Genomic DNA, 24,832 nt, shown 5'->3' with positions numbered 1-24,832 from the left:
TGAACGCCCCCCATCCCCCCACACTGTTAATTCACTACCACCTTTAGCTCACCTCTTACCCCCTCATGCCCAACTCTGCAGAAACCCTCATCATTGTACTGTACTTTGTTTGCTTCTGCCTTTCTTATGCACCCAGGGCTTCTGGGGACAGAAACTGCACCCTGCTCACTGCTCGGAACCTAGCACATAACAGGTGTTCAATAAACATCTGCCGACCAGTGTTAAAGGAATCACCTGTGATTGGGGCCAGGGCCAGGGTAGACACTACAGAAATATAAAAAGGGGTAAAACACAGATTTCTATCTATAATTTTTCTTTTACCCATACTCTAGCTTTTGGTCACTGCTAGAAGTTTCCTTAGTCAATAGCACCAGCTCAAAGGCAAAGCAATAAGAATTAAGGTGCATAAACTTGTCAAAACAAAACATGCAATTTAAAGGAAGTTGAAAGCAAAATGTTTGTTGCTGTCCTGCTAGGCAAGAAGTTGAGGTAATATCCTCTGAAAGTCACTGAAGAAGGGAAAGGATGCTACTAACCAAAATTAAATCTTCATTTTGGTTAAACTTCACAATAGGGAAAATGTAAACATTTTTTCCTCCTATATAGATTCTCCTTTTAAAAAGAAAGGCAGAAATTCATCAAAGACCTCTATCCCCTCAGACCTTCTACATTTTTTCTGTAACTGTAAAAGGGACAAGAAAGACTCTGAGCCACAATTACTCACTGACTTGATGTGATTCCCATAATGTTAAGAAGAACCAAAAGGATAAAAATTTAAATGAGCAGAAATAAATTTATAGTGTTTATCACCTGTTTCAAGATTTTTAAAAATTATTGATACGTATACTAATACTGTCGAGTTCTACAAGCTATCAGTTACTGTCACTACTGGCCCTGAGAGTAGGCCTTATTCCTAATAAATCTGGCAACTTGTCTAAGTAATAAATCAACTTTTTAAGATGAGGTAAATCCTCTTTGATTCCTATGTGCTTCATTTAACTATGAAAAAAATAAAAGAGAAATAGAAGTTAAATCAACCAATATTTCACAGAAGACTTGGATCAATTTTCAAGGAAATTAAAAAGCTACTTAGTACGCATAATCAGATAACTGAAAAAACGTAGCAGAGCCACACACCAACAATAACACAAGGAGGCAACAGAACAACATAATCAAACACTTAAGTGAATTCACAAAGGAAAATGGTTGGTATAACAAAGCCTCTTTGCTTCTGTATGTTTGGAAATAAACAAGATCATTGTTACATTTTGTTACTAAGGAGCAAAATCTTTCCCTATTGATTGACACATCAGTTACAATGACCTTCCCCAATATTAATACTCAGATGATTGATTTCTAAGAAGCAATGTGCTAATAACGACAAGCTCTAAAATATGCACTATAAGCTTGAGATGAATAAACCACGGTTTCTATATATGGAAAAAAAAATGGAATGCCATGTCTAATGTAAACCAAAGATCTAATGCAAGAACATTTGATGAACTATGAGCAACATGACCAGCCCAACAAAGTAATTCTGTTTCTTTTAGGTGTCCTTGGGAAAAAACAGAATAGCACCATACAAATAACACAAATTTATAAAAGACATATACATTTTGTAATCAGGTTGACGCAAAAAAATAATAATAATAACATTCCAAGAAACAGATCTTTTGGCTTTCTTTCGAACTCATTAATAAATGCCCTTAAAATTGTTCCTCTCCCTCTAAACAATTTAATGCTGGTTTAAGTTCTAAGTTGCCAAGCCCCATCCTTTCAAATTATAAATAGATAAAATTCAGTGTATGGAACTTCTTTTTAGAAAAGGATTCCATTTCAAAGTAGAGTCCTAAGAAAGAAATGGTAGGCAGACCAGACAGTGTGGCAGTCTTACTGGAGATTAGAATTGGGTCCACCTGCAAGAGCAGATGGTTGCTCTGGACAGCTGCAGGAAGATGGGGAAAATAGCTTGAGAGCTATTGATTTCCATAACGATTAAAAGCACCACCAACAACAATAAAACAGCATTCAGGTTTTCATAATGTTACCTGAAAATTTTCTTGGGAAATTTTAGGTTTGTAAAATTAAGGAGGCACATCAGCCTGGCAATCTCTGTAAGCCTCTGTTATCAATATTTTATACCTCAATCTTTTTGCAGCCCTACATTCTCTCTTCCCACTATATAAGTCTCCATAACATTAGAATCACTAACAAATGAAACATAGGTTTAGCTAATATAATTACTAGAAAGAATGAAACAAATTTATTATACTAGATTCCAGATGTGAAGGACAAGCAACAGTTCTTCCTCAAACAACTTTACTACTTTCAACGGTTTTATATATATGTATATATATATATATATATATATATATATATATATATATACAGATAAGATAGATAGATTTGCTGTTGTAGAAAATGAAATATATAAAAATGGAAAATAACAGGGTTTTGTTATATTTTCCCTATAAATTCTCTGCCCCCTGCTCCATACATAATACACCACAAAATTTAATATGAAATCTCAGATACCAGAACTATATGCATAAATAAACTCTGAATTATAGTATGTTTGGATTTCTTTAATATAAGTCCTAAATACAAGCCAACACTTTTCTCAGCCTTGTCAGTGTTTCTGATTAATGCATATACTGTTTTTGTTTCAAAACCCTAAATCTTCTTGAAAATTACGAATTAACTTCTTCAGACTATTAATGGCTATTAATAGTTACTATGCATAAAATAATTCCTAAAATAACTGCTTTCTGAAGAATCAAAAAGCATACAAGAAGGTACAATATTACAAAATATTTCTAAAGACAGTGCATGGCAAATAACAAGTTATGAATCCTTCTACAGATTTAATTGAATTCTCAGAAGTAAAGAGGAAATAAAAAATGTTTAGAAAGTCTTTCCCCAAAGAGGTCAAATTCAGTAGTAAATGTCATGCCAGATTTAGAGTAAATCAGAAGTATCAAATGAAAACTTTCACAATATTTCACAGCTACCTACATCTAACCACACTTTTTACATAATACACATTTTGAGGCTCCACTCTTGATAACTCAGGGACAGGTGTTAGGATATCCCATAAGGAATAAGAGTGTTTCTTTCTATGGAAAAGCACACATTCCATTGAGAACTGATTCAAGGAATATTTACAGTTCAAACATCCCTAAAATACATTTCTAAGCAAAATCTTTATTTAAATTTCATCCTTATTATTTCATGGAACTTTTGTTCCAGTATGGAAAAACGTTTATACTGCTATAAACCAAGATCGTATTAAAAGAATACATATGTGTTAGCAATTCTCAAATTAAACACGCATGATTTACCTTTGCCTCTTCCATCAGAAAGACCACCCAGTAAGCAGACCAGCCTGAGGGCAGTCTGGGGATCCCTCTCTTTCCTTTCTGCTGCCCACTCTGAGGATTTCCCTCTTCCTCTAGTCCTGCAGCTTGGAATTAGAGCCATCTTCACTGGCTCTTTCCTTCAATCTCCAGCCTCCAGGAATGTCAGCAAGAGGCTCCCCAGATCCCTTCAACCAAGAACTCTAGAAGTAGCTAAGAAATCAAGAGTGGTAGAGACGCTGTTCCCACAATAGCAGAAAGATCCATGTTCCCCAATGTCACAGCTTGTCACTCGGAATGCCTTTTTCCAGAAAAACTGACACCCAAATATATAACTCCTTACCCATTACTAATACAGCAAGTGTTTTACAGGTCAACTCAGTTTTTGTGGGTAATCAAAGAAAAATAATATCCAAGAAAACTGTTTGAAGTTGGCGGTATCTTATGTGCACACAGAAGGAGAAAGAAACTGGAATCTTTATACATGACACTTGTTCATTCAATTACTTCTTGAGCACCTTGTAGCTTCTAGGTATTATACATTTGCTATTACGTACCTCAGTTAAATGTCTTTATTCTGCTCTTTATTGCCTGTTCTTTTCTTTAAAATAGTGCCTTTTTTGGAATTTCAGTTCATTCCACCCTGCCACACACACAAAACTACATACAAGGAGGGGTAAATTCACAGCACACAATCTGTCATTTGCCTGGATGATACTTTGATTATGTCCCTCAATATTCTACTTTCTTCAAAGGACCAAACCCCAAAAGAATAAATTCAGTGCATTCCCTTACAAACTGCAATTATCTCCCATGGGGCTGAAACACTTAGGCAAGTGATCGATTCTCACCTCTCATAACATATATACACACACATATACATGTGCTAGAGCTTAAAATTTAAAAATAGGCTCTTCAAAAATTGCTTCCTTGGGGCCCCTGGGTGGCTCAGTGGCTTAGGCCTCTACCTTCGGCTCGGGTCATGATCTCAGGTCCTGGGATCGAGTCCTGCATCGGGCTCCCTGCTCAGTGGGGAGCCTGCTTCCCTCTCTCTCTCTCTGCTGCTCCCCCCACTTGTGCTCCCTCTCCTTCTCTCACTCTCTGTCAAATAAATAAATTCTTAAAAAAAAAATGTTTCCTCTAGTAAGAGTTTTATTACAGTTCATTTGGTTTTGTTTCTGTTGTAGTTTATTTTATTCTCTGATAAGAAAATAAATATATTGACTGTCACGATTGCTCTAGAAAAACCAAATCTCCTCTAACTGATCTTAGGTATCTAACACATTGCCATTTTTATCATGTAAGTTAGAGTTTGGACTGCTATTTCCATTGTATTTCTAAATGTTATTCAGTTAGGATGTGGGGTGCTGTGCATTAATGCTCTCAGGAACATTTTAAGAAAATGCTGAGTGATGAGAAAATGAGAAAACATAAAAATCATAGTTTTCATTAAAAATTAACCAAAAAAGACATTAGGGTTATGTTACAAACTAGTGAGAGTCTCAACCTATTAAACTGAGAGAGCAGAAATGGAAAAACTTTTAAAGACCACTGTTACCCTTAGTTTTCTCTTTTACCCGGTTCAAAATCCTTGCATAATGAATACAGTAATACTTAATAAATGCATATGAACCTACCACCTCTCTTCTTTTGCAGTTTAATTAGGTGGCTGACTTCAGGCATACTATAAATTATAATGACAATTTAATTACTTCTTCAATGTGCACACTTAAAAGATTTATAAACAGGAATAGAACAGCCCAGTACATTGAAAAAGAGGCACACTGAGCGAAATGAGGCACAGCCCAGGACCATGACAGAGACAGATGATTTCTCTAAGACGCAGCTGAACCAGAAGGGGTTTGCATGCCTCTGTAAACAACTGCTCTCCTGCCCCCCAAAGGATTATGAACAACCTCTACAGCCTTCTTTGTAACCTTAAAACTGTCTTTACAGGCAAGGAGCTGGACCTGCCGTATTTTCTTTGTCAGCGATGCGTTTCTGAACCTTCCCCAAAAGACTTCCTCTTGCTGTGAAAAGGCACAGAACTTCTGAGAGGCTCAGACCTTGGTTCAAATCCTTCCTCTGCCATTGGCCTCCTGTGACTTTTGATGAAGTTGACCTCCCTGGGCTTCAGTGTCTTCCTGTGTAAAATGAAGAAAATCCCTCCTTTTCAGGGCTGGGTTGGGCGGTGCATTGGTTAAGAGGCATCCTTCAGCTTCTTACTGCCTCTAATCAAGCACAATATTTATTCTCCTTGTGCCTCAGTTTCCTCACCTAGGAAAGGGGAGACGGTAACAGTAACTGCCTCAAACGCTGTGGGAGAAGAAACGAAGTTAAGGCATCTAAAGCATGCCCGCCTGGCACACCCTAAGTCCTCAGTAAACGTTAGCTATCAAGGAATCACTGAGGGGCGACTGGGTGGCTCAGTCACTAAGTACCTGCCTTCAGCTCAGGTCATGATCCCAGGGTCCTGGGATTGAGCCCCACATCTGGCTCCCTGCTCAGTGGAAGCCTGCTTCTTCCTCTCCTCTCCCCCTGCTTCCGTTTCCTCTCTCACTGTGTCTCTCTCTGTCAATTTAAAAAAAAAAAAAAAAACTTGAAAAAGAAAAAAAAAGAAATCACTGAGCATGATGGCTTGCACACACTTCCTTTCCCCCAACGCCCAGCAACACCGGTATTTCTAGCAATGAACAGTCCCTGAAATTTCATCTCTGCTGTAAAGCTTCCTTTGGGAACTAGATAAGAGCTTACTCCTTTATCTTTTTGCCCTATGTATATCCATATCAAAGTGACTATCTTTCAACTTGAGTCACCAGAACATAAGTATTTTGTCTGGAAAGTTGTTTCTGGGAGGCAGCTGCAGTCTTAGGAATCTGGACATGCCATCGGTTATTCAAAAACATATGGACAGGGGTGCCTGGGTGGCTCAGTGGGTTAAAGCCTCTGCCTTCAGCTCAGGTCATGATCCCGGGGTCATGGGATCCAGCCCTGCATCAGGCTCTCTGCTCATCAGGGAGTCTGCTTCCCCCTCTCTCTCTGCCTGCCTCTCTGCCTACTTGTGATCTCTGTTTGTCAAATAAATAAAATCTTTAAAAAAAAAAAAAAATGTGGACAATCCCAAAAGCAGCGTGTGTCTTGATGATACAGAGGAGATATGATGATAAAATGATACCATGATATCATGAAAAAATGACAAAGAGGAGAATTACTGCGAGGATCAATATGTAAAGTTGTACAAAGGGCTTTTTTTTTTATCTTTAAGGTAAGTCTCTACCTTAATTGATTTAACCATATCGGGATTTCATTTTACCCCAACCGGGATAAGAGGCAGAGAGACTCAGCCCAAAAAAAGGCCAATTAATAACTTCCCAACTGCTAAAAAAAAAAAAAAAAAAGAAAGAAAAAATAATTCTCATTCCCTTGAACCCTTGAACGGTCTTTATTAAAAAAAGAGAGAGAGAGAAGATAAAAATTAAGCTACAATTTTTTTACAAGCTTGTTTATTTGTTTGTTTGTTTTAGAAGGAGGGGCAGAGGGAGAGGGAGAAATCTCAGGCCAGCTCCACACTGAGCCTTGAGATCATGGCCCGAGCCAAAACCAAGAGTGAGCCTGAGCCACCAGGCACCCCTGAGCTACAATTTTTTGATGGGGATTTTTAGTTCTCTTCCCTGCCCCCATGGTAAACTAGAGAATGGGGGAATATGGAAGATGGGAATAAGGAGATCCAGTAGTTATGAGGAAACTTAGGTAGAGCTCTACTGACTCCTGGATTTCTAAGCAGCTTTGGTAAGCACGGTGTTAGTATTTCTCTGAAGAGCAGCTGGATATATGCCTGCGTGTCAATATTTATTTTAATCAAAAGACACTTAATTAGAAAGCACTACTGCCTGCTTATATCAGAAAACAAACATTTTACCTCTTTGCTCTTCTGTATTTTCATTTGTCTTTCTTATAACTTCGCATGCTATTAAGAATCAAACTTTCTGTTTACAACTTTACAGAAAGGCTGCAGCCAAAACTAAGGAACACTACCCATCCATGAGTATTTCTTATTATCCAAGTCAAGCAACTGTATATATTTGACGAATTCTTATTAGCTCTTATTGGTATTTACCACTATGGCATCCATCTACTGTACATTTGGTCAAAGATAAAACAAGTATCTGTCTTGAACTGCCTTCTACAAGCCAGTTGTTGTCATCACAGATTGATTGCAACAGATACGCTTTTGATACCCAGAACCTGAACACACCATCCCTGATTCTTCCTCTGCCCACTTCTGTGAGAGCTTTGGTCAGCGACAGCTGCAGCTCATACATTACTCGACTTGTCTGAGTACAGGACAGAAGTATAAAGATTAGATGACATAAAGTCTTGAATACTGGACATAGCTCTTCCAAAGCATTCCTGAACTAGTCAGGGAAAAAAAAAAAAAAAAGACTCTCTATGTGCCATCACTTAGAAAACATGTGGACAAATACCTGCTGTCCATAATTAAAACATGAACACTGAAGGAGTAGCATGCACGCGTTGGAAAGTAGCCCGGTGTTTCTAAGACAATGGAAATTCCAACAGGATCCCATGTGAAGTTCTTGAAATGTTGTGCAAGAAAAGGCTGCTTATTTGTGTAGACGTTCTTATTTAAAAAAAAAAGAAAAAGAAATTCCCAAGGGTCTCGTGGTCACCCATCTAAACAAGCTCGTTTCAAGCTTTCTATATTATCATTTTATACCACTAATCTGGCACAGATTAGCAACAGAAAGGAAACATATGTCTATCATCTTAAAACTAGAAAGACATCACATTGCAAGACTGCTGTGTCAGAAATTTCCGTTTTTAAGAGTGACACAGTGCTTAAACAATGGTTATCCCGCTGAGCTACAATTCACTTAACCTCACGGTGCAGCTGATGACTGATGAAGGGTCAAGAGGGTACCAGACTTTGGGTGCACAACACTTCAATCCGTTATCAAAGATGGCAAGAGGCCATGTACTACAATAACGGAACAAATACTTCCTTTTACCATACAGTAAATTCCTTCCCCTGATTGGCTAAAGCTTCAGCCCATGGTTCACAGAATAAAGATATGTTCTATCGTTAGCAAAACACATTTCACAAAGAAGCCCCTTAGTTCCTATGCCAAGTGAAATGTCTCTTTCTCCATGGCAGTTAATAACCAGGTGTAGCTAGCTCTCTGCTTCACATCTACTAAGAGGACCATAAAGAAACTTAGAAAATCCAACCTCAGCACTTTTTGCACGATTACTTCATTGAGACAGATGCCCATCTGTAAAGGCAATTAAGCCTTCCAGTAGGTGCAAGAGGAACACACAGAATGTTCTAATCAGATAGAGCATTTAATATGTGGCAAATCATACTATCATTTCCACTTATTTGCAATTTTTCAAAAACACTATCAAGTCATGGTTATAAATGAATTCAGAATCAAGGGGATATATCTATTTTGAAAGAAAAGAAGGAGAAAAAATGTTTATCCAAATGTTTGGACTTCTGGTTAATGCGATTTGTTATGATAACTGTTAATCAGATAACATTTCAACCCATTTTATTGAAAAATCTTACTTTTTCATAGTGTATAAGTCCAATGTATTGCCTCTAGAGTATTTTCTCCCATGGGTGTGATTCTGAACATCTATTCAAAATTATAGAATAATCCAGATTTAAGCAATGCAGAAGATGATTTGAATAAATAGCGAAAATCCTAGTTCAGGGGCTCGCAACCCAGAATGGTTTTTGCTCCCTCGGGGACAGTTGGCAATGTGTGGAGACATTTTTGGTTGTTACAAGGGATACTATCGGTATCTACTGGGGAGTGGCCAGGAATGCTGCTAAACATCCTATAATGCACATAATAGATCCCCTACAACAAAGAACTGTCCAGACCCAAATGTCAAAGGCACCAAGGCTGAGCAACTTTAGCCTAGATGTTGCTTCAAAAAGATGTCACTGTTACTTACCACTTCTCTGAAAAATAAAGTGCTCATAGACCCAAAAAAAGGGTTGTATCATGGATGATCAAAATTTTAATGCATAAAACAAAGGTATTTATTTGCCAAAAATATACCAACTATATACAAATTCCTCATTCAGTCTAGAAAATGATTTCCTAAAAACCACGTATTCAAATATAATATTAAAATCAATTTAATCTTTAGTCATTAACATGCCTGAAATAATTCTTCTAATTTTAAAATTTGTTTTCAGCATTTTATAAATACTGAGGTTTGGATTATATATGTTAGTAGCTTTCCTTAGTAACTTCAAGTTCAGACACAGTAATCCAAAAAGGCCTAGTTAAAAGCATATTCTTATTACTAATCTGATAGCCTATGTGTTCAATCAGGGAACAGGTGTTCATTACCTTCCTTCGTAGCAGAAAAGAAGGACTGACAATTTCTCCCCCAGAACACTGATCTGAAACGGCCCTTCAGAGAGATGAAACTCTGTCTTCACTCCGAGGCCAGGAAGAGTAGAGGACGCTTAAAAGCTCCCAGCCACAGCAGCAAGGCCAGCCCTGAACAGCTGCAGATATGTGCACTCAGTCTACAGAAGGAGGTCCCTAAGTCCCCACCGCTACCCCTCGGAATATCTGTGGCAGCACAGCACTCTCTGCTCCTTTGATAATCTGCACCAGAGTTATTATAAAAATGAACACTACCGGGCACCTGGGTGGCTCAGTGGGTTAAGTCTCTGCCTTCGGCTCAGGTCATGATCCCAGGGTCCTGGCATCAAGCCCCGCATCAGGCTCTCTGCTCAGCAGGGAACCTGCTCCCCACTCTCTCGCTGCCTGCCTCTCTGCCTACTTGTGATCTCTCTCTGTGTGTCAGATAAATAAAATCTTTAAAAAAAAAAAAAAAAAAAGAACATTACTGTGCAGCAGAGAAGGACCCGTGTATTGGAAGAAAGGAAGTTAGCACCTAAGTTCAGGAGGTCTGTTTCTCTGGCCTCACCCTACCCCTCACTGGCTACTTATCTATCAGCCGGTCACTGAGTGTCTCCGAGGCAGAATTCCTGTATCTGTAAAATGGCCTTGTTGTGATGATGAGGTGAAATGTATCTGGAAGACCTTTTCACACCACCCAGCTGCATAAAGCCCATGAGTTTGTACCTACGAAGGATCCCTACCGCACAGCCCCTTCTTTGTTCTTCACACATCCTTCTCTCTATCCACCCCTGCCTGCTCCCTTCCTCCTCCTCTCGAAAGACATATTATCAAAGTCAACCAAATTCCATTAAATAGAATTTAAAACAGTATAAGAGATGGTAGCTTTCATCCCATCAAAGCAGAATTTTATTTCCTCTTTGAATCTAGGTGAGTGCAAACTGCTTCATATCCATTTTTCCTCTTAGGCTTCACGAAAGGGTGCCTGGGTGCACAGTCAGTTGAGTGTCTGACTCTTAGTTTCACCTCAGGTCGTGATCTCAGGGTCGTGAGATCGAGCCCCATGTCAGGCTCCCAGCTCACAGCAGAGCCTGTTTTGGATTCTCTCTGCCTCTTCCTCTGCTCCTCCCACTCGTGCGTGCTCAATCTCTCTCTCTCAAATAAATAAATTAATTAATTAATCTTTTTTTTTTAAATAAAGTTAAATTAAAAAAAATAAAAGTCCTGCCATGTAATAAAATTATCCTTATTTTACAATACAGAAAAAAACTGAGGCACATGGAGGAAAAACTTACCCAATTATCACCCAGTTAGAAGTAAGGCATGACAATTTAATTCCAGAGCCTACACTTTTAACCACTACCAAGAACAATCTCTCCCTTTATAGATTTAAATTCATTTTATATGAGCAGATATCAGTTTTTGTGAAGTGAGCCTTACAACGCTCAGATAGCCAGACACTGCACAATCACCACGCAGTACAAACACACTGAATCTTTTCCCCTCATAAACCTCCTCATCACCTCCCTGCTCCCCGGGACACAGACGACAGGCCTGGAGAAATCAACTTTTTGCCAAAGACAAAGTCCATCCATGAACCAAATTTTCTTCAGCTCAAAAAGAAAGTAGCTTCCCCAATGAGATAATTTCTGACATCGCAGAAGTGAGTTACTGGCATGTGTAGTGAGGTAATAGGAAGAGTGACTATGTGAAAACAATAGTGACAATGATAATCACACTGACATGTGCTTATTCACAACACTTCACAGCTTACAGACTATTTCCTCATATATTATCTCATTAGACTTGGATCATCCAGCCACAAGGAAAGAAGATCTGCAAGTATCAGAAGGAAAAAGGCAGGTCAAGTGTCAGAAGATCCAAGGAGAGAACTAGGGTCTTAAATTCCCAAATTTAAACTGGTTACTCCGTGGCCAAAAATGCAATTGTAGAGCTTCTGAACACATCTGTCGTGATTCCAAAATAATTTTTGAAAGTCTTATTTCTTCTGAGAAAGATAATAAAACAAAACAAATCAAAACCTTTATAAAAGTAGTTCTCTGAGCATTTTTATATAATAAATAAAATCTTAAAAATACAAATTTACCCTTATGGATCACACAAAGTGCATAGATTCAGAAACTAAAGTCACAGAAACATGTTTATAAAACTACAATTGCGTACGTTTGCATCAACACCTCATTCGGCCGCCTTCGTGTTGAGCTCTCATCTCTGCAGTTACTACTACAGCTCAAAGGCAGCCACAAATGACTTACCTTTGCCTGTCTGCCCCAAGCCTAACACAGGACTTCATATATGGTGAGAACTCAACCAAGGCACGGATTGGCTAATTAATGTAAATTAAGCTGTTAGCCCACTACTATGAAATAAATGGTCTTAAAATATATACTGTTGGAAACACACAGACAAGCAACGCTAACCCAGCTGAAATGCAACTTTGAGCAAAAGTAAGCCACAGATTTAAGGTCATGGCAACAAAAATGCTCCTTTTGAATTTGACAGCTCTCAGTCATTCAGGCCCAGAGTAACACACAGGGAACAGCCCTTTAAAACTACTGTGGTATCTTCTGAATCACAGCCATTACCCGAGAAAACCCCAGGAAGTGGTTTGATTGAGTAGCTGGACCAGAGCTTAGGCATCAGCTGATGTCTCTCACACATACACACAAGCTAGTAATAACGGGAACATTGTGAAACCAGGAATAACCTTCCCCTGTCTTTAGCAGTTTGGGAAATCATTTCTAACCCAGTGAGTATATAACTTGGGAACAAGTCAAATGGTTAATTATTCACTGAGAGATTAATAATTAATCTGTTTTAGACCAAGTGTGTAGGACCTGAATAACATAAGGATGTCCGATGTCTGGAACAATGAGTCTTTGGGACCATTTCCAAAAGGCAGCAATCTTTCCTAAACAGTTATGACTAACCAAGAACAAAGCCCAAGTGCTGGCAGCTACTGGCAAAACCGAATCAAAATGGACAGTGATTTCATAAAACCTTTCAAACCCACTTTATCTTAAAATATGAATTGACTACATCTTTTTTCTTTTCAATAAATGATTGGTGAACATCACATGACTCTTCAGTAAATCACGTTTAAACAGCATTTCGCATCTTTACCTGAAAATGAAAGGACAAAGTCCAGCTCACCTTACCTAACCAAAACTAGGAGATACTGTGATTTATCAAAGCATGTAGGTGAGAATGAAAGATCTACCCCCTTCCTGCAATTGAAGTTAGTTCTTTTATGGCCAATTTTGAGAGTAAAGTAAGATTTCAAGCAATACTGAGTTTCTTAGAGTTCATAAATTTCCCATTTGGTATTTTTTCAATGTATTATTCCCATAGTTCCCAGCCTTTCTGACCAAGGCACCCTTAATCCACGATTTCTCCATATTTCCAGTCTCCCCAACCCCACCCTCTGCAGATATGAATTCTCTACAGGATCTAACAAGGCCCACCAACAGCCATAAGACACAGCTTTTCCACCACCCATATTGACAATGTTCCCCTAACAGAAAGGATTTGCAATGCCACTCTTAATACATTACACAGCCTCTTTCCAGACACCATGAGGCTCAGACAATGGCATGAGGCCGCTGCATAAAAACACAGAATCGAGCTTCACCTGCCTTCCATCCTCAGCAGTGCACCCAACACATGCTCTCCCATGCAAAACTACACCCTTTCAGGAAATCCTTCACATCTACTCACTAGAGGGAAAAGACGGCGGAGGGGGGGGGGGGTTACCCCAAACAAGATATTTATAGAAACAGAGTTTTTTCTCATCTTTACTCTTGCAAAAGAAAAGGATGGCTTCTTGAATAAAGCTGTTTATGCAAAACAGCAAATTCTGGGATAGACTGAGAATCCAATCACTGGCATTATCTGGAATGACAATACTATTCACAAATAATTGATGTGCACAATGATTACCATGAGCCACTACGTGCCTTTAATGTTATTAAACATAAAAGATACTGTAAGTGTATTTGACTGAATTCTTTGAAAATAGTTAATCCATGAATAGAATACATGGTTACTCTTCACTTTGAGCGTGCGTGTCCCAGGTCCTCCGGGTGGAATTAACCATTTGTGTATCCTGAATTGAGTATAATCATATAGCATTAGGATCACACACTAAGTGAAGAAGCAAAGCTATGATTGTCCTCAACACTAGCTCTTCCCAGCTAGCCCAGGGACGTTTTAAGAATGGCTTCTGAAAAGATGATAATAAATCAAGAATAGATGAGGTGTTCCCCAGCTTCTGAATTTTTTTTTTTAAAGTTGACCAGTTATTCTTCTATTTGTGTGAGGAATGAGTAATGTCCTTTTAAAACACTGTGTTTTCAGGGATCTGACCAACAACGAAAAAAAGAAAACATATTTGCACCAATCCCTAAGCAGTTAGCATGACTTTTGCTTGGAACAGGAGGACATACTGTACTTAAATTTACCCACTACAAATGGTTCCCCTCCACTCAGCCATTGCTATTAAAAGAACCAAGCTGTTCTAAAGACAAGCAGGAAGAGGATATCCAAAATGTGTAGGTGGGATATTTTCATAGAGCTTCTTGAAATTCCAAATACCTGAACAAACTGAAGCAAGTTAAAACCCCAATTCAAGCTTTAACCCAAATTAATTAGAAAAACAATGTCCACGTATTGCTCTGCTCAGTTCCATGAATATATTTTTATAAAAAAGCTATTTGGTTAAGACCATTTACAAATGGTTTGCAAGAAACCATGTCATCCAAAGTCTAAATTTTTTTTTCACATTTTTTTCCCTCCAGCTTCGGCTTAAAAATGATATAGACCTATTTGCCTTTTAAAAACCTATTTTATCCCATGTAAATTAGTAAAACAGCCCAAGCCTTCTTAGAGTTCTGAAAGCAATGTTTTTGAAAGACATCATGCCCTTATTAATTGAGTTATAAAGAATATACTGAGTATGCCCTATATGCTTGCACCATAATAACTGCCACTGGGATTCAAGACTGATGACTATAAGTCATAGTCCCATGAGAGAAGAGCTAATCTCACATAGGCAAGACATGTACACATAAAATTATTATATTCCCCTCTGAGGGGTATAGACAAAAGGAGAAGGAAAATCCTTCAAGAATTTGGCTAGCATGGAAGAGAAGGGAGGACAGTAGGGAGAGAACAGAATAAACAAAGGCCTGAAAACCTGAAAAAACACAGCCTATTAACAGGACATTAAGGAGGTCAATGGATGCCTCAGAAGGCCAGAAGAGTGATAAGAATTGAAACTACCTAGGTGGGACAGGTTCAGAGGTCACCTGTCCTAACACCTTTGTTTTCCAGATAAGGAAGCCAGGCTCTAGGTGAAGAATATATCAACAAATACTTGGAAGTACTATTTACTCTACTATGCACTGAGATGCAAGGATGAGTGACAAAATGTCATTGACCACAGCAAGTCTGTCGGGGTGGGGGTGGGGGGGCAGGGGTGAGGGGTGGGGAGCAAAGACAGGAAAAAAAAAAACACATAAACAATTATATTGATCATTTCAGGTTTTGGTAAGTCCTAGAAAAAAAATGTGATAAAAGGTGAAATGGAGACAGAGGGAAGAAACTGCTCAAACCCGAGTCACAGATGGCCTGTTCAAAGATGTGACATTTGAGCTGAGACTTGAACAAGGAGCCACACCTGAGAAGATGTGGGTAGAGAGCATTCTAAACAGGAAAAACAGTGAGGGCAAAGACCAAGACAGGAACAATTCAGCGAATCTCAAGAACAGCATGAAGGCCAACATGGTTGGACCCTAATAGGGAATGGAGTGTGTTGGAAGGATGCACTGCCAGCCTGAACACCTTAGATTTATTCTAAGGTTAATTAAAATTTATTGGAAAATTTTGAGCAAGGGAATGCATTATATAATTTATACTTAATAGACTATTCTGAGAAGTGTCAGGGAGGGTAGTGAAGAGCTTTTGCAGCACACTAGGCCAGTGTGTGGCCAGAAGGACACTATCATAACTTGATATACCCATGGGACAGCCAAGTGAACATATTAAGAAAAGTATTTAAGTTGGGAACTAAGGAGAAGATGCATTCATGGCTAGAAAACTTTGAAAATTATTGGTATATGCACAGTATTTGAAACCATGTGATTATTGCTATCTGCTAGAAAGAGCATTTAGATAAAGAAGATAAAGGGATTGAGAACAGAGCCCGAGGAGGGGACTACAGGGGAAGACCAGCAAAGGAGACTAAGAGACAGTGGCAGAAAAGCCTCAAAACAAGGGCAGTGCAGCAAAGTTGGGAGAACCAAGCATTTTATCAAGCAAGGCATGAGGATCAACTAATCCAAATGCTATTAAGAGAAAGTCAATTATCATATGGAACATTAGAAATAACAGGAAGGACATTATGAGAAGGAAAGGAAAAGTGAATTGGGGGAAATCAGAGGGAGAGACAAACCATGAGAGACTGTGGACTCCAAGAAAAAAACTGAGGGTTTTAGAGGGGAAGGGATAGGAGAATGGGGTAGCCCGGTGATGGGCATTAAGGAGGGCACGGATTGCATGGAGCACTGGGTGTTTTACGCAAACAATGAATCTTGGAACACTACATCAAAAACTAAGGATGATCTGTATGGTGACTAACATGACATAATTAAAAATAAATAAAACCCAGAACCAAAAAAATCTAAAAAATAGTTGAAAATATGAAGACAGAGGATGACCACGGACTTTGGCAAGATGTATGGGAGGTGAGGAACTTGAGACGTTAGTAGAGATTATGGGCATTTGGGGAGTGTTGATGGACAGACTCCATAGTCTTCAGCTCCAGAGCGACATGAGCCTACATTCGTTGGGCCAAGAATGGGGATGCATGGGCCACAGGGTCAGTTCTGAAGACCACAAAGCACCACAGCAAGTTATCATGGCTTTCTACTGAGTGCTACCAATAGCAAAAGTCACTCAACAAGATAGGAGAGAATAATGGGGAGAAATACAAAATGGCCAAGTTCTTTTTGTGAAAAAAGTCATCACAGGTTACATTGCATGGCATCTGCCTTTTAAGAGATGGAATAAAGATATCTACAAAAATATCAACTTCCCATATTTTTGTTCCTCTCTTTATCACATATTAGGAGTGGGCTTCTTTTAGTATTGCTAATACTCTGAATATAAGCTAGTCTTTCCAAGCATCATTCAACCAATAGTACAGTCTAACATAGGTACTACCAAACTCATAAAGTACATATGTGTCTAATTATTTTAAATCAGGAGTGCCCCTTTAATTATTCAACTTTTATTAGCTAGCCCTCTCCTGTAATTAGGCCCAGAGAAAAATGTAAGTTCACAATATAAATCACTATTTCCAATGAGTACCCTAATAAATAAAAAAAATGTACTTACCTAGAAGGTAAATAATACAATATTAATAGCTCACCATTAAAATCGCATTTCAGGAATATTTCTATTTAATGTTACTTAAAATTTACATATCTTGTTGTCTCCGTAAAATGATGTACTACCAAAGTCCAAATTGTATCTCATTCCAGTATATTGTATATCATTACACCTTTGGTCCACTTAAAGAAAGTAAAGGGGAAAAAAACCAAAGTTTGGCCTTGGGCTCCTTCATACTAACCCATACCTTTATTGGCCTTTTAATCCGAACATGAGAGGTGCTAGGAACATGAAGATGTATCTCAGCCTCCTGAGGAACTATGTGATTGTCTCCAAGAGGAATTCACCATTATAAGGGGGAAAAAACAGTGAGGATTATGAAACACTTTTTTTTTTTTTTAACAAAAAAGTACTGCAACTATTCTTTGTTAGTTTTTCTCATGACAAAGCTGCAGATGCTGGAATTTTCTGTATGTATGCAGCTCTAAGGGCAACGCGGCACTCTTGGAATATATTATTTCACTAATCTACAGGTACATATTTTCTTTATCAATCTTTATAGAAGTGGAGGCAATTCTCGATATTCTAGATAATTATCAGGCATTTTTTTAATGTCATTTAAACTTGGGATGAAATTCTCTCCCAAAATTCTGTCAAACCCCAATCATATTGGCTTTAGTACAATGAGAAAAGGATGAAAACAGAGTGTACTCCAAAATCACGTTAACACAGACTCATTAATCATTGCATTACTAACAAATGTTCCAGATTTTAATACGTAGTTCAAAACATAGCTCTATATCCTTCTACATACAATATTTTCCAGAACTATTCATTTCTAAACAGGAACAAAACTATACATTAATTGATACAACAAGAGAATGCATTTTTAAACAAGTTTTCAGACATTAATGGCTCTGGGTAAAAATACAAAGCATGCTTCAGAGGTACACCTTCTTGGAGAGAACAGTTAAAGGAGGAAGCGATGGTCCTGGCAGTGGTCAAAAGCCATCCCATAATCCAATGCAAAGTCAGTGGCAACCCTCTCCAAGTTGCATATGAGACACGCAGGCACTGAGAATGACATCAGGGAAGGACAGAGTGTTGTCTGTGCCTCCCCAGATGTCCTGGCAGAAGACAGACTTTTCCCTATCAAAGGGAAAATCAGTCAGCAAATGTGTCTCAGTTGACAGCTCTAGATCACAACTTTTGAGCAGTGACAGGCCAGTGACCAAAGGGACACAGAGAGGCCTCTCTGATGTTAAAACTAGAGGCACATCGCTTCATCATCCTAATTACAGAAACTAGAGGCTGAGAAAGGAAATGAGGTTCTACAGGCAAGGGGAGACCAAGCTCTGGTACAAAACACTTCAATTTGAACTCAGAAGATCTGACTTCTATTCCTGGCTTTGCCATTCATAAACTGTGTAGCCCTGGGCCCGTTATTTAGTCTGTCTACTCCTCTGTTGTGTGACTTATCCACTTAGGAAGACAGCAACATCTGTCTTGTCTGCCATATGGATTTTATAAGAATTCAGTGAGACAATGTATTTAGAAGCTCTTGGTAAATTATGAAGTCTTGTGGTCTTCTCATTTTAGGCAGGAGCCCATCCTTTAAAATTGTAGGCAGTGCGTAGGCAGGGAAGGTTTTAGGTCTTCACAGTAACCCATTAAAAATGGTATTTTAGGAAGATGAGCCTTGCAGTAAGGAACTGACCACTGGCAGAGAGACTTGAGTCAGGAACACCATCTAACAGGCTGTAGTAGGCTAAGTGGGACACAGTAGAACTTTTCTAGGGCAGTGGTGGTTGAAACACAGGTAGGAGATCTTTTTTGGACCACGTTAAGCATAAGGGATAATAATGTATTACAGATGAATGTCACAGGAACTACCATTCTAATCACCCCAATCACTCCATCCTGCAGCTCTCTGTTAACATCCTAAATTTAATTCCACGACTCTCCTGAGCCTTCTCTTTCTCCTCTATGTCAAACTCAGACCTCTACTGGCTAGTGCCAGACTCCCTTCTCAAAATGTTTTTCACTTCCTCACAGCTGCTGAGGAAGCTCTTTGCCATGTGGACTTCTGGTCCCTTAATCTCAGGTCCCTTCCCAGGCCATTTCACTGCCGCAGTTTTGGCAAACACGGACTGCAGAGTCAGACATTTCAGCAACCCTCACCAGCCTTCTACAATCTTTCCTCGCGGCACTCCACCTGTCCTCCTCATGCCCCGCCCCCATTCAAACAGGGCTCACCCCACAGGCTGCTTCAGCGGTTTCCCTGGGTCACATGGCAACACCGGTAAAAACCACTGACAGAGCCACCTGGATTGTGATCTCCAATTCCCAATGAATTCTTTCAGGATGAGGACAATGTCTGGTTCACTACTGTATCCACAGAAGCTGGCCCAGGGCCTGGCATCTAGAACATCCTCAGCACATACTGCATGAGTGAAAATGATGATCTTTGGAAATCCTAGAAGCCACCTCTCCTATTACTTGGATCTTCTTGGCTTCCACCTACCCCCTTGCTGCTCCTCTTTATAAGTTCTATTTTCCTTCCTATTCCCCAAAGAAAAGTATTTCCCAGGGTTCTAAACTCAGCTCCCTTGTATTCCCTTTTTGTTCACTCTCCAGCAGAGACTAGTTACCACCAACAAACACAGGAGAATGTCGAGATACCGTGACTATTTCCACTAGAACCCAAACTCAACACTCTTGCTGAGAGTCCCATAACTTGAACCCTGCTCCAGGAGGGTGAAACCTCACAAGAAAAAAAAAAAAAAAGACTCCAGTGAGACGGAACAAAGGTCGGAGAGGAATTTGACCCTCCCAGTGGGACAACTGAGCCTCAAGTGGGATTGACAGGCAAGCCTTTGCCACCAGACAGAGTCACCAACGTGTCCTACATTAATGACAAAGAAGCCTCTTTTCTCAGCAATCATTACTTGCCTTTAAAAGTGCAGGTTCTCTGAGGCCTGAGGGCTTTACACCTTTACCTCCATTTGGTGCCCTTCCTCTAAGACAGCTTTTCACCTAAAAGAGAAAGGTTTGCTTCAGCACTTCATTATATATGGGGAAAATGGACCCATTCCACTGAGACCCTAGCCCCAAGTCTGTCCCTTTAGCCTACATGGATTTGGCTTGGACGAAATGTCCAAAGTTCAGCCTCTAGCTGGGCTCTGTATCTTGATTCCTCCCACCCATCAATGCCCAGGCACAACTCAAAGCCATATTTATAAACACAGGTTCCTCATAGCCCTATCTGAACAGAGCAGTTCCATCAAATCAAATTTGTCTTTGCCCCAATGGCTTTTCCTTTCTTTTCTCTGTTATTGGGACCCTCACTCCTTAGCCTCTGGGGCTCAAATCTCAGTCATCCTTGATGCCTCAAGTGCTCAGTTTGGATCAGGCAGGGGGCATCTGCAGTCTTCTCACCATAACAGACTCCAGCTTCTTGAGGGCAGAGATTTTTATCTTACTCTTTATGGTGAAAAAGGCAAAGATCTTTTTTTTCATGGCTGGTAATATATATTCCTGGTTTTTCTTGAACTTATTCCCCCAGGAGGAAGATAAATTATTCACTGGACTATGCTATGTGGTCTTATGAATACCTCTCAACTCATATAAAACTAACCTAAATAACATAAGAAAACCATTTTCAACATGACCTTACCTAGTTCACACAGAAGTTAGGTTGTGATTTTACAGAAAATGAGGCACCTGTGGGCAATTAGTTATTTAAATACCTATAAATCTCCATGTTAAAAAATTTTTAATGTCCAGTAAAAAATCTGAAGGTTTGGAAAGGGGGAAATTTTTAAAATAAAATTCTGTAGCAAGTGGGTTTGAGATGAGTGTAGATAATTACAGCAACCTGCCTGACACATGGCAAGAATTCCCCCACACATATGCTTCGAAGATATTCCTATCCATCCTTTAGTTTTGAGGAACTCAGATAGCATCACGTAACTTCAGTAAGTTAGAAGAATGCCTCTGATGAAAATTCTTGGACCTGAGAGCCATTGCTTGCATTTAAAATAAAATGGCCTATAAGCTCCCACTTTCTGGATAGTTCCCACCCAAAGTTTTCTTTTACATAAAATATATATTCTTCCAGACTAAGTGAAAAGAGTAGAATAAAATATTTCCACTACAAAACATTTATCTCCATCCGCTGTTGTCTACACAGTGCGTTTCATCTATCCCTGAGCTCCCAGGCTCCAATTCTATGAAAGCCTTTCCCTTCGCCACCACTCAACAGGGACTTCTACCCTGCTGACTCAAATGCTGACATCTCGCTGCAGAAATCTGAGTACCTCACGGTGGATCCATGCATCAGTCATTGAGGGACGCCGGCAACCTCTGTCACAAGAAGATTAAGACAACACACATAAAGCTGCAAACATTGCCCTAACTAATTAGCAGTTCTGTTTCCATTATCGGGTCTGCAGAAGGACTGAGCCCGGCATCGCCAAGCTCACTCCTGACATTGCACCTACAAGGTGAGAGCCTTCCAGCTCCTAAGCCCCAACAGATCATCTCCAATGAGAGGGCTTGTCCTTTAGCCACCATCAAGATGATGTGTTTTGAGTATAAAGCTCATTGGTTTATGAGCCCTCATAAATCAGATATAAGACTTTTTAAAACTTGAATAATCACTAAGCAGAATTCACAAAACTAAGGAATCCTTCGATGCTCTTAATGTACCACTTATCTAGTAAGAAGGGGAAGAATTATTTACCAAATGAAATATTTTTACACCCTCCCAGAATGAGCCTTATAAATGGGTCATTCAATTGTTCTGATACTATCACTTATGTATTATCCTAATTGTAGGTGGTTTTGAGGGTTTCTTTTTACCTTATGTAATACCAGAGCAACATACCTACAAGAAGGTAAAATTAAGTGTCATATCTCCACAGTGTTTTAGGTGGCTTGCTGTCTGCATCACCCTTGTAAGCCCTCCAACATAATAGGAACCTTCGTTAAAGGGTAACATATTAACCAGGAAACTATCAGCTGCACAGACCAAAGTCGATATGCCAATCACTCATCTACATTTGAGCAGTCTGATTATCCATAAGTAATAAAAGTGTCTCCATAGAACCCAAGTATACAGTGGAATTTACACTTGCAGTAAAGGATCTACTTTAACAAAAAGACTTCAAGCCAAGATTTTGCTCTAACTTAGGTTTACACATCATCTTTCACTGATATCATTAGATATTACACCTTTGGGATTTCACAGTCTTGAAGATTACAGAAAGCTCTGCACATGGGGAGAAAAAAAAAAAAAAAAAGGTTTGGAAGAAAAGATCTGCATATGTAGTTATAAAAATACCAAAGCAGATTCCATGCTAAGCTCTGCCAAAAAGAGAATAATTACCATTGCCCATCAGCATGCAGCCTTGAAATTATATTCTCTTCTCCCTACAGAAGCAGTCATCAGATTATTAAAATGAGGTTATCCTGACTAAACTCAAATAGTTCTTATACGGAATAAGCACAATGCAATCAACCGACAAGCTGCGATTTCCCTCCCACACAAACTATAATCTTTTGTGAAATATATTTTTAATGAAGAATACATAGCCCTCCTCCACATTTGGTTCTGCTCTCACACTCCTCCACATAAAAGCATACATACATTTAAAAGAGAAGGTGAAGAATTTTATAGCACCTAATAACATCCCCTACGATGTATGGCAAAAAGGAATGTTAGCATCGGAACTAAACCCAAATGTATACTTTTCATATAATGTCATTCTTATGAAAATAAAGCAAGTTACCAATGGCTCCTGGGGGACAGTAGGCTGAAATAAACCTAAACAATGGATCTCACCAAAATTTTCATGATTTCTTTCTAATTAGATGCATTATGAAGGCTTAATTCATTCAATGACTAATGACTCAAAACCCAAGAAAATGAATTTTAATCTTTCGCAAATTTCAAATTATAAACTGTCGTGAGTCATACTGCTTATTCAAAAAGCAAGTTTTTGAAAGGAAAGTTTTTTTGTAGGTGAGGTTGATAGTGGCACTCATTTTTCTTTCTCCTCCATTAATCTGAATTTTAAATGTCAAAATTAAAACAATATGACTGGATAGTTGGATAGATTTTTTACCATTAGGACATTTAATTGGAAACGAGGCTATAAAAAGTAATTATATATGTCCATGCCCACTCAATAGAATTGTAAGAGGCAAAAAAGCAACCAAAATGTCTCCACTAGGGCTTATTTACCCCACATGGCACCTGTTTCAGCAGTCCTAGGCTCTGGAGTATATTTCTGAATTTGATTCCTAGGAAGCATGCCATGAAGAAATTAGTTACAGTAACAAATAACCTTGGTAATCTGTTACATCAAGGGGCTAAGCCTTCATGGGAGTGGGGAGAAGGAAAAAAAGGAGTAAGATTTGCTAAAGCCTAATCAATCAAAGTTATTTTTCCACAAACAAACAGTCTTAAAAGATCAGAAAATCAATTTCACCTAAATGCTTAAATGATGTAATTGCTTTACACTAAAAGGAGTTTTAATTTTATCTAATTGTCATTTTAAAAACAAAATCATCACTGAAGAGATACCCTGCAAATACGGGCAAAGCAGAGTTGGTTGAATTCACATGTGTACCTCAGCCCATCTGCATAGAACCTGCTCTTCTTTAACTCAGCAAGAGGTCAAGAACTACTTTTGCCAACAAAGCGACATCAGGGAAAGGGAGAGAGAGGAGGAGATGAAAGAGGAAGAGGCAGTCAAGGAGGAGATGGAAGACAAGACTAGGAAAAAAGTTTAGGAGATGGGTTGGAGCATTGGGAAGCAGTAGCTGCTGACATGCTGGGGAGTCATTCTCCCTCATGCTCACAGGTTTAAGAAAGATACGGGAAGAAAGAAGAAAATGGGAAAACATTTTTGTGAATGCAGTCATAATTCCTTCCCACACGCGTCCACTGGTGTCAGGCTCTACTCCCCAAAGCCTGTCGATGTGAGGTGCAGGCTAACTTTCAGAATCACCTCCAAACACAACTGGATGCAAGACAACACAGAGCCCCACGTATTACCAGGAATGCCGGCACACCTTTCAATTCAAAGCCCCTATTTCGTACTTGGGATCCTAACAGTCCCGCTCTCGTGGATAAAATCTGGCCAGTGGATTTGAAAAACAAAAGCCCAACTCGTTAAAGAGAACTCCGTGCCCTCCCCGGCCAACCCCACAGAGTCCCCGGGTGCCTCCACGGCAAGGTTCTGACGGTCCGCTTTCTCAGGTTCCGGAAATGCACCTTGCCCCACACGCAGCCTCGCAGGGCTAAGGAACCCGCCGAGCCAGAATTGCCGCTGTTCACAAAAGGAATTCCCCCTCCCTTCCCCTCCTTCTCCCTCCCCTTTCTTCTCTTGTCCCTCCTCCCATCATCCGCTGGTAAAGAACAGCACTCTGCTACCTGCCTGGATCAACACCGTGAGCCCCTGTCTTCAAGCATTCAGAGAATTTAACAGCCTGGAAATTCCTGTTGTCCGTTCGCTGAGGTCACAGATAAAGCTAAACAACGGCCGTGGTTCCCATCAATCATAAGTCACTCACTGATAGAATGTATGGTAGGAGACCTGATGTAAGCAAGTCACCAGAGAAAATACCCACTGATGACGCATATCCAGGCAT

General features: G+C 39.5%; 1 protein-coding gene across 30 annotated transcripts in view; it reads right to left on the bottom strand.

The window, feature by feature from the left end:
- HIVEP2 (HIVEP zinc finger 2) overlaps positions 1 to 24,832 on the bottom strand; it is a 198,309-nt gene that overhangs the window by 107,433 nt on the left and 66,044 nt on the right. For 11 of the 30 annotated variants that reach the window (XM_082730839.1, XM_082730847.1, XM_082730843.1 and 8 more), the window contains one exon: positions 20,126 to 20,209. The exons of 16 other annotated variants lie outside the window; for them this stretch is intronic. The gene's annotated coding sequence lies outside the window, so the exon portion shown is untranslated. Of the gene's footprint in view, positions 1 to 20,125; positions 20,210 to 24,614; positions 24,819 to 24,832 lie in introns of those variants that run through there. 3 more of the 30 variants (XM_082730822.1, XM_082730838.1, XM_082730828.1) reach the window with 3 other exon arrangements.

The sequence above is a fragment of the Mustela nivalis genome (assembly GCF_964662115.1).
Source record: "Mustela nivalis genome assembly, chromosome: 5".
Taxonomy (NCBI): Eukaryota; Metazoa; Chordata; class Mammalia; order Carnivora; family Mustelidae; genus Mustela; species Mustela nivalis.
The sequence above is the reverse complement of the archived record's forward strand: the minus strand, read 5'-3'. Positions and strand labels throughout refer to the sequence as shown.